Source organism: Ornithodoros turicata, chromosome 2 (assembly GCF_037126465.1).
Source record: "Ornithodoros turicata isolate Travis chromosome 2, ASM3712646v1, whole genome shotgun sequence".
Taxonomy (NCBI): domain Eukaryota; kingdom Metazoa; phylum Arthropoda; class Arachnida; order Ixodida; family Argasidae; genus Ornithodoros; species Ornithodoros turicata.
The window spans coordinates 144643560-144654261 of record NC_088202.1 but is presented as its reverse complement, the minus strand read 5'-3'; the positions used below and the strand labels follow the sequence as shown (position 1 = coordinate 144654261).

Here is a 10702-nt window from a genome sequence, read left to right as displayed (position 1 = left end):
CCTTACAAATATTCAACGTTGGTTTGAGACAACGTAAAATCAAATTTGTGGTCACTGTAAATCAACCAACTTGGTAAATCCGCACGAGTAAATCTCCTGCAACACTGCTCGGAAGCCTGCAGGACTTCGGGACGTCTGACCGCTATAGCCAGGAACCCAGGACCTTCGCCAAGTCAGAACGTCTGCTGCCCAGTCGGGTCAGGGCTGCCTTCAGGTGCTGTTGATGCTGATAATATTCCCACACATTATGCGGTTAGAGGATTCCGCGTTCCTAGGTCTCTAGGTCTCTTCTAGGGCACACCACAGGCTCTTCCACCTTATGGTGCGGCATGCGCAGAACGTTCGCGTTTTCGTTTAACTGTTGGAAAACGTTTCCGAAAACTCTCGGACGGTGCCTCATGTCCGTTCACCACGCCTTCCGGTTATTGAGCAGGGCTAACGTAGCATTCCCTACAGTAAACATCCAGGCTGTCCTTCTTGCATATAAGAACAATCTGCGTGCAGACGACACCGTAGAGCTGCCGAACGAGATAGCGAAAACGTGGAGTCCTTGCAGAATGTTTAGGGAGCCGTAGTGGGTCCAAGAATGTACGCCTTCATGATTCTCGTGGCCGAGTACAGGTATTATATCAGAGAGCTGCGACGCAGGAATAATTTCGTTTCTGCCGCGGCACACCTGTCATGCTGCTGTGCCCAAATAACATGCGACGCAATTCTTCCATCAGGTGGTCTGTCGCATTCGCCACGCATCAGCTGCATGAATGCTTTGTCTAGGCGTATTGTGAGGACGCAAACTTCGTGATTATGTAGTTAGAGACAATATTCCATTTGTTTCGTAGCGAGGCCGTAGACAAACAGTGCAGGAATAGTTGGTGTTTGCAGAGAGTGGAGGATATGGTCGATGGTGGCGCCTTCAATCGGAGAGGAAACGAGAGGAGAAAGAAAGGAGTACTGTGGTGACACGGCACGAGAGAATTGGCATTGAATAGGCATCGCAACACGTGGCACTCAAAAGTTTCTCTGAAGCCCGTAGCCGCCTGCAATATGTGACGGCAGCCCTGGCGTATTGGTCTATATACGCTTATTGGTGTAAATTGGAGGCCGTGGCACCAACATGGCAGACAAACTGAGTTTTCGCGCTCTTGTGAAACATGTCCTGGACATCGACGGGTGTATACCAGTTATAAAGCTAGAGTACTGCTCCGTTGTATGGGATTGTATTGGAAATGTTTTGGCATCGACCATAGAAAATGTACAACGCCGATTTATCAGAATTTACTTCGACAGATACCTCGGGAGACGATATTTTTATGAGTATAACAGAATACTGAGTCATTGCAATTTAGAAACGATTTAGAAACGAAAATTAGACGCAAAAGTCGAGGCATTATATTTTTGTGCAAACGCGTTCATGCCATTTTCGATAGCCAGTGTTTGATCGAGTCAATTAGTTTTCATGCACCAATGAGGACTTTCTGGTCTCATGTTTTTAATGTTCCGAGATTTAGCTCACTGAGTCCACTGGGCCCGTGTGCAGCGTCTTTATAATAATGAAATTTGTGACATTGAAGTTTTTGATTGTATACAATGTTTTACTAATTCATGTTCCACTGTTTCGTACTGACCATTGTGCCATATTAGAAGGCCATCGCGCTGTTTATGGACAAGCTAATAAAACTATACCAATGGGAATGAAGCTAAAAGATCTCATGGTGAATTCCACTGGTCGCTTTCAGTGCAGAAAATCTTACACACTACCTTGTAGGATGATGCATATATTGGTCGCTTCAGTGCAGTCAGCATCGCGTTTCACTGGTCTTTCCTTTCGCTCTTCGTTTGTTTCTGCACTAAAATGTTTAGCCAATATCGGGACGTACAACACACTTGCTCTGCACGAAAACGACCACAGCGGATTTCGCCGCCAGTGGAGTAAAGTTATTTTTTTTTTGTTGTTGTATACGTTGCATATATATTCTCGCGCATTCGCGCGAGAGTTGTTGCACTTTTTCCCCGTTTACCTTTTCTTTTAATCTTATTTGTTCTTCACGTACGTCACGATCTTTCTCCTTAATTCCTCTTTCTATTGCGAGCTGTCGACAAGCAGTCAGCTTTAGCGTTACGAAGTCGCTGAGTCCATCCAGACCTCCTGAAATCAGAGGCGATAATTCCATCTTTCTGGGCAGTGGTTGGCGCAGAGCGTTTTATGCTGTTGTGGAGGTGCGTTCTACGAAGAATAAGAAGAAAGCGTTTCTCTCTCCATCTTTTAATGTTCGTAGAGCGTTGCGTCGTCTTATTTAATAGGTTTTTTTTTTGTGTGTGCATCGTACTCTATATCGTCTTTGAGTACGTGAGAGATAGCGTTCGTGGTTCTGGTCACGCGCAAAACAAAAAAGCGAGCTTCGCGCACTGCGCAGGACCACCACACTCTTAAAAAAAGGGTGTACTTTAACTCATGTTTTTGCCACATATATAAGACCCTTTTGGAGAGTACAATTACGCTCAAAAGGGTGTCTCCTCACTCCCTCAAGGGAGTAGCATAACACCTTCTCCCTGCTGGGAGTAACATTACTCTCCAGTAGGAAGAAAGGTATAAACGTTAAGAATAAACGTTTAAGAATAAAACATTCAAGAATAATCCGCTTAAAAAATACACGGTTAAAAATATATCTCCTAAAATAAACTGCTTACTATCCCCGCTTAGAGATCACCGTTTAATAATGCGCCATTTAAAAAAAAGTTTCAAAATCCCCTCACCATCTAGCACGCAGGCGGACTGATTGCAATGTGCGCCGGGTTAGATCATGTTATGTTAGGTTAGTTTAGTTTGGTTTCGGTTAGTTTGGGATAGTTTAGGCTAGTTTGGTCCTGTGAGGTTAGTTTAAGCCCTTTGCTTGCAGTTCACCTTGATTTGGGCCATACCACATGACTCTAGCAATTGTAGGGTGGATCTGGGGGGATTCTGAAACGATTTATTTTTAACGATATATTCTTAATCGTGGATTCTTTAGCGTTTTTATCTAAAGGGGAATATTTCGGCGATTATTTGTGTGCGTTGATTTTTATATAAGCGTATATTATGGGAGATATATTTTTAACAGTGGGTACTTACGCGTTTATTTTTGAAAGATTATTTATAATGGTTTCAAACGAGGGGGCTCCGTATCTGTCCGAGGTGTCCCTCCGTGAACAGTACCCCTCCCATCACTCATCACTCCCATCACTCGTCTCATGCTCCATCGAATGTAAATAGTGCATATCCCTCTTGTATCATGAAGCGTAGCAATGTATGTATCGCCCCTCATAGCCTCATAAATTGTAAATATTGTTTTGAGGCGCTGTCCATGTACTGACCGTTCCACGTCGTATTAAATTTTCCTACAACAACACACACACTTTTATTTATTTATTTTTTTCGCTACACAGACATATCGCGCTGTCGTAGACACATTGAGTCCTCATTCCAGAAAACACGACAACACATTCAGTCTGATCACATTTTATCTCACATATTGCTTCAGATTGTTTCCTCTGTGCGTGAATGTGACAGTGGATGGAGAGATCACGGATATACTCGATATCAGCGCGGATGCGGTTGCGGATCCTAGAAGCACGAGTACATTGCGGTTGCGGTTACTGTCAATGTTATCGGGGTTTTTATTCCCCGCCACTTACGGTCACCAGGTTAATTTTGCTTGCCGTCGTGCTCATACATTTGACACGGCGATCGACATGGATCCTCTAAATCTACGTCACATCAACATAAACTATTCGGTCGAAAAGTCTTCGAGCGCGCCACGGAGTCTTCGCCGAAAGAAATTCGGGCTCGGCTCGTCCATATATTATTCCGCGTATTAACGAAGCTAAACTGAAAGGCCTCCTCCTATAGAATTGGCCATTCAAGCACGCGTGTAACATCCGTGGCTCCCTAGCGCAGGTTTCAGTAATTTTAAGCCCATAGCCGCTCTTTCTTGCATAATTTACGAGATCGTCTGTCCCTTCAAAAGCCTTAAGGATCCCGGGTTGGAGATGGAGTAATTAAGGGTTAAGTATAGTTTAATGCTTACTTCCTGATTAAGCGAGCGCTTCTTCATCTTTCTTCTTAACTTGCGTTCGTCATGAGCGGGTACGTTTGTAATATTCAACGCCAGGTGACATTGATGAGTATTGGAAGAAAACCGTGCAAGAACCTGTTTGACGTGGGTTAATTATGCTAGAACGTTTTGCTTTTGTGTGTCTAAATGATCGGGGTATATGGTCATCGCTTTGAAGTTAGTGCGGACAGGAAGTTTCCCAGCAGCCATCCCATCCCATACGGGACACCAGCAGTCCCCCGATATGAAAATCCCTGGGTGAAGGGGTGGTAACCACATTACGTTGTACTGATAATTTCGCCAAGTGTTGTACCCGCTACCAAAACGAAGTAACGGAATAATTTACCCGCTACTCGACAAAAAAAAGTAGCGTAAATACTAGCGTCGCTACAAATGTGAAAACCTAACGCGGTAGCGCTGCCGCTACCAAATAAAAGTAACGTGAACACTATGCCGCTACTTTTCACCCTTGTCCAGGCAACACCTTACCGTAAGGGCACCTCGTTGCCGAATGTTTCTAAAGACTTTTCAATATCTATGTTCCTTTACATAGCCGTGGGGGGGGGGGGGGGGGGGGCTATGTTTATTGTATAAAAAGATAGGAAGGAAAGGTTAGCCTGCGCTACGGCGGCTTCTATTTCCAGGAACGAAAGGCAAAAAAAAAAAAGAAAGACAAACAAAAAGAGAAACAAAAAGGAAAACAAAGCCAGCATGTGCCATTAGGTATACCACTACTTACAGCCAAAATATATTATTTCACATTGATCTAGACCTTGAGACCTTGATGCACATTTGAGACATAAATCAATGCACATAGCGCAAATGTGGATGTAATAATCTTCCCGTCAATGCTTTTGTTTTTTTTTTACAATTTTTATGGAAATTCACTATTCTGTTCTCTAAAACATTCTCCTATCCCAACCTCAAACATTTCAGTCTGCTTATGCTGTCGACGGATTGATCAGTTTTCTTCCTGGTCAAGTGGCGCAACTGCCATCATAAGCTACCATTCGTCGAGTCGTCAGTAAGTAAGCTGCCAGGTGATAAAAATATCAAATGAATGGCATAATGTTTGCTCAAGCTTTCGCCACGGCCAACGCCTCCATGAAGAACAAACAGCCTTCTGAGTGCTCTTACCAAACTGCATCTTAGCTCATATAGGTCTCACAGGAGTTAGGGGTTACCGGAGTTGGACGGACTAAAAGTAATACGGAGAGGTTTAACTTGTCACCAGACAAGTTCTGCTACTCCGAGAAAAAGCTACGGTTACTAGGAAAAGCTAGGGTTACTGTTGTCGCCTATACCCCCTGCTTACAGCGGAAATACAGGAACGCTCGTTAAAGATCTATATGCCGTTCCGAAGTTTTAGACAACATTCGGGCGCGTGTTTGACTGGACGACAAATTTCACTACCAAATCATGCTCATCAGCGTGTCCCTTCCTATACAGCGGCAGAGGCGAGGTACACAGCGGTTCAGACATGTATCTGTCTGAACACCATGAGGTCAAAACTGTTTATCTCGGGGTAGATATTGCAATGGCTTCTGAACAAAATTCATCAAATTTAATTCTCGAGCAATTTGAATGTTCTCAACTGATCTCAAAAATCTTCCGAGCCTCCTCACGTTTTTTTTTGTATATTTTGTTTTTGTTTTTTGACAAACAGAAAGCTCATATCGGATTTTTCTTTCTCAGAGTGTGTCAGAGCGGTCGTAACTTTGCGCGAACTGTCACAAATGTTTCAAATAATTAACCTATATATACCCAACTTATCTCACAAAGTACTAATAGCCACCTCCTACTGATTGCGTTTTGTTTTTCATTTTCATTTTTTTTGTTGATATTTGTATCGCGTTTGTATTTCTCTTCACCCTTACCCTTTTCTCTCGTACCATGTGACTGGTTTTTGATATATGCTTCACCACTTGTAACAGGTCCTCAAACCTGAAGAAGTGCAGCCTACTGCACGAAAGTCTTGTTTTTAATGTATATAGTAAACAGCTGATGCTCTTAACCGTCTTTGTTATTTTTGATTCTGCATCGCCGGAAACTTGCACATTGTTTTTCTTCACGTTCTACTAATAGAAACGCAGACGCCTCCGTGCTAGTAAACACGGCAACATGAGGTGAAACTGCAATATCAGTAGCGGAATGTGAGCACACAGGAATGCAGATGAAGTTTCGCTTCGTTTGTCACTAGGCAAGCGCCAGCCGATTTTGTCGAGCGAGCACACGTCGAAAGCAGCGGCGGACGAGTTCTTTGCATAAAACATGTCTTGACTAATAGACAGAAGCGGGGGCCTAAATTGCGTGACAAATTAATGAGAGAGCGCGCCGAGGTTTCCACACCTCCGTGTTGGAGCCTGGCTTTCTTGAACGCCGACTTCCTCGTGGCGCGTAGCCGACACTTGAAGGATCTGAAAAAAATCGCGGGTTTTTTTAGTTTCGGTAATGGTGTTTGATGTGTCATGTGTGTGTTTTATGTATTATGCCATGAGGGTAAGAAATGTGACGTTCTTCTGCTAAACCACCCGTAAAGAGATTACTTATTTGATTTATCGTTTCTGAAACTCAAAGCTCCGCTTTCGGCCAAGCTGAGCTTTTGTCAAGTGGGGAACCATCGGACTATTATCAGAGATGGATGGTAGTCATCTACATGCATAGTTAAACTAACGTTCAATAACTCATAAGCTCAATAACTTACTTATCAGTCTGCTTATTGTAACTCCCCGTGTGTTCCTTAGTAACTTATCAGTGTGTTAGTTGTCGGGTACCTTTACCCATGTACCTTTATTTTTACTTTTTTTTAAAAATCCTATTTCGATTTAAGAATATCTTATCACAACTAAACTGTATCTTTTAGGTGTTAATTCTTGAACTGTGTTGGAACTGTACTGGGACTGTACTTCACAGTCCCGCTTGGTGTACATTTTTGCAACATAGACTAAATAAAGATTACCAAAGATTAAAGAACGTATATGGTAGATAAGAAGTAGTTGCATACCATTTGGGGGAATGTGTTTACGAACTACTATTTTTACTGTCGAAGAGAGAGAACGTAGACGAGCGAGCTGGTGCAACGTAGAAGTAGGGGGCATCACTTCGAGCGAGCATGAGGAGAACGAGCCAACCCTCAGTGACCGTAACCCCCTTTCTCGGTGAACCTCCTTTTCCCAACCTGATTGGGGGGGGGGGGATATGTTTATTAAAGATAGAGAGAGGGGGAAAGGTCAGACAGGCCAAGGCCGACTTGCTATTCCCAACCCAAAAGACTGCTAATAAACTGTTCACTTGCTCCTGTATACTTCGTTCTCCTCATGCTCAAGGCGATGCTTCCTATTTGTACCTTTACTGAATTTCTTGTAGTTCACTTAATGTGTCCAGAAACTCCCGATTTACATTGTTACATCAGCTTAACCTAATATCCTCCATCGAAGCCATCCAGAACAGGGCAGTACGCTTCATCTCTTCCTCATATTCAGGGTCCACCAGTGTGTCCTCATTGAAAGCTAGTTTCAATATGCCACTTCTCAGCAATAGACGTAGAATTGCTTTGCTGTGCTTAATACACAAGATGTACAATCATCCCACACTTTCTCACTGGTTGTTTCTTAACCCAGACTACGTTTCTAACCGCATCGACCACTCCAAAAAAAATAAAACAAGTTCCTTGCCGAACAAATAATTTTCTTCATTCTTTTGTTCCATCTGCAATATCAGATTGGAGTGGTCTTCCACAGCGCATTGTAGACATTGTTAATCCGTGTGCTTTCCGGGACGAACTCTGAACATATTTTCAGTGGATATCTTTTTGGAAAGTTTCTCTTTTCAGTCCCTCTTTCGCCCCATTGCTCTCCAACATGTTATATAACAGTATGTGTAACCTTAACATAGTAAAATTTTTAAGTTTGTGCTATAGTTGTAGCTCGCGAGTGTTGTCATAGATTGATTTTGTACCACTTACTGAACTCTCCACTTTTTTGTCCACCCCTCATGTAATGCCCCTGGGCCCTTGAGGTACAAGAATAAATAAATGAATAAATAAATTTAGGACACGCCTCGTTTTACGGTCGTCGTCCCGCTGTCCCACTAGCCTGCTACCATACGTCTGGAAAAATGTTGCACATAAAGAAGGTTTTTCTACTTCCTTACATCATACGTAACATACACAACACATCTACTTTTTACATAATAGATAACACACATCCTCCACCTACTTCTTTAAATCATACTGTAATCTAGTCAAAGAGACATTATGATGTGTTGGCTAACAAGCGATTCCCAGAGTCAATACTTCGTTCGTAGAAAGAAAACATCGCCTGCACACGCTCTTCGCTAAGCTGCTAAGCTGCTCCGGTGGGAGCAACGTCTCGGTACATAATGAAGCATCGCAGCACTGAAGATAGTGCCGAAATGGAAGCGCAAGTTCAGCGAGTTCGGAACGAGATTTTCCGTTCATATCCGTAAGGACACACTAAACAGAATACATTTTGGTCAAAGTATCTGGTGTGCGCATTGGGCAGTACGTAAACTGCAAATAAATAAAAATATAAATTGAAAATCAATTAAAAATTAACAGCATTAGGTACGGGTATCTTGGAAAACTACCTCAGCGTGAAAAAACGTTACCAAAAATTTCAACCCGTTGACATCAAGCAGTGCAGTCGTGGAATGTCTGTCACTGTTGCCGGACAGATTTTGACATTACGCAGATGCAGGATGTCACATGGAGTTTTTGAAAGTATGGTTGTTCTGCGAGCTTATTTTACTAACTTCCAATAGCAAGAATATGGAAGACGGGTGCGCTCGCCAGCAGCGAGCGCCGTGGTACTGCAGCAAGCAGTAGAAGTATATGAAATGTAAACAAGTACACAGAACAGTGCTGAGCACGCTTGAAACTTTTTTCTTCTTTAAGTGTATACGATTCTAGGAAGGTGTCGTGTGCCGAACTCTTTTGGTACGATCTTGTAGAGGATATGTGTCCCCTTACATCAGTCCTAACCGCCGGTGATAGAATATCACAGGGGTCCAGATGTGCCAGAGAGGAACTCAACACGTCAGCACGTGACACTTCACTCCAGGATGGTTCCGATAGAACGGAACCATTGTCCCGCGCACGCACATACGTAGCTACACATGTCAAAACGTGTCCAGGAACAAACGTCAACTATACAACGAATTTTTGCCTCACGCTCACCTCTCCCCCGCGTGACGCCCTTTCCACTCCTCTGTACACCGACGGACGACACCGGGTTTGCGTTCGCACGACCGTTCTGATGCTAACGCGTTAAAAATGGTTCGCAGTGAATGATATACCGGAACGGTAACGTACTTAAATGTCCACACTTTCATGTTGTGAATGTTTTGATTTCGCTCAATCTCATCCCCTGTCAAACGGAAGTCTCGATGGCCAATGAAGGCACTATCGATCAGTCTTGGGTAGTAACTGAGTTACGTTTAACTTGTAACTGTAACCAGTTACTTTTGGGGTTAACTAGTTACAGTAACTAGTTACATTTCCAGAAAAGTAGCTTTTAACTGTAACTAGTTACTATTTCTGTGAATGTAACTGCAAAATGTAACTAGTTACTCGAATAAATGTCGATCCTTGTTGACGTACGTACACATGTCGTATTTTTCCCTGTGGGGGATCCACATTGACTTATATAGCTTCTGGTTAAGTGCAATAATACTTTTATCGCAGTAAATGTAAATAAATGTATGTTTTTAACGATTGTATCACCCTCTCATTGTCATTTTTATAAAAAGTAACTGTAATGTAACTAAGTTACTTTCTCTCAGTCACTGTAACTGTAACCAGTTACTTGACTGAGAAACTAACTATAACTGCAACTCAGTTACTTTTTAGAAGTAACTTACCCAAGACTGCTATCGATTGACTCAGTTGGCGTTTAACGTTGTTGCACAGGGGCGGTTCGAATCACATCAGTTCACCGTGTGTTCAGAGAGAGAGTGGTCATTGAGAGAAGCTGAAAGAAGAATCGGACATAAGCGCCTTTCTATGGCAGGCGCCATGACACCAAAATTTCCCCATCACGAAGCGGGGCAATTCCCCAACAGCGAAGCGGGGATTTCGTGACGTGATTTCGTGACTATCTGCAAGATCAGCTTCAACTTTTGCTCCGACATCATTATTTAAAGGGACCATGAAACGATATTTGACAAGCCCACGATCATTTTTAATTAGCTCCCCTGTACTAAAGCATTCACTCTGTGAAATATGAAGTTGAAAATCGTACAAATAGCGAAAATATTCGATATTTACCACAGGCGTGAACAGCAGCTGCTACGGCCCGCCTCCGAGGCGAACTGGCCGTGATATCATACATAGAACATGTTGCCGGTTCGCGGACGGGCTTTTGCGAGCAAAGTGCGAAATTTTCAAACAAGCTTGTATACTTCGTCATGAAATATGTTTTAATTTGACTTGGAGACAAGATTGTAACTAACCGTTTACACAAAATCCTACGAGAAATGTAATGTAGCCGTTGACTGTCAGCATGGTTACCGGAGCACGTTTTCCCCTTTTAACTTCATCTTCCTCAGAACATACCTTCGTCGGTGACATTTTATGAGCTGTTGCGTACCGA

At 42.9% G+C, this 10702-nt stretch overlaps 1 long non-coding RNA gene across 1 annotated transcript; it reads right to left on the bottom strand.

Moving 5' to 3' along the window:
* Positions 1 to 6096: 6096 nt before the first annotated feature.
* Positions 6097 to 10494, bottom strand: LOC135384205 (uncharacterized). Its single transcript, XR_010420288.1, has 3 exons — positions 10378 to 10494; positions 9972 to 10081; positions 6097 to 6508 (listed from the first exon to the last, which is right to left on the bottom strand). It is a non-coding gene; the product is annotated as an uncharacterized LOC135384205 (long non-coding RNA).
* Positions 10495 to 10702: the final 208 nt, after the last annotated feature.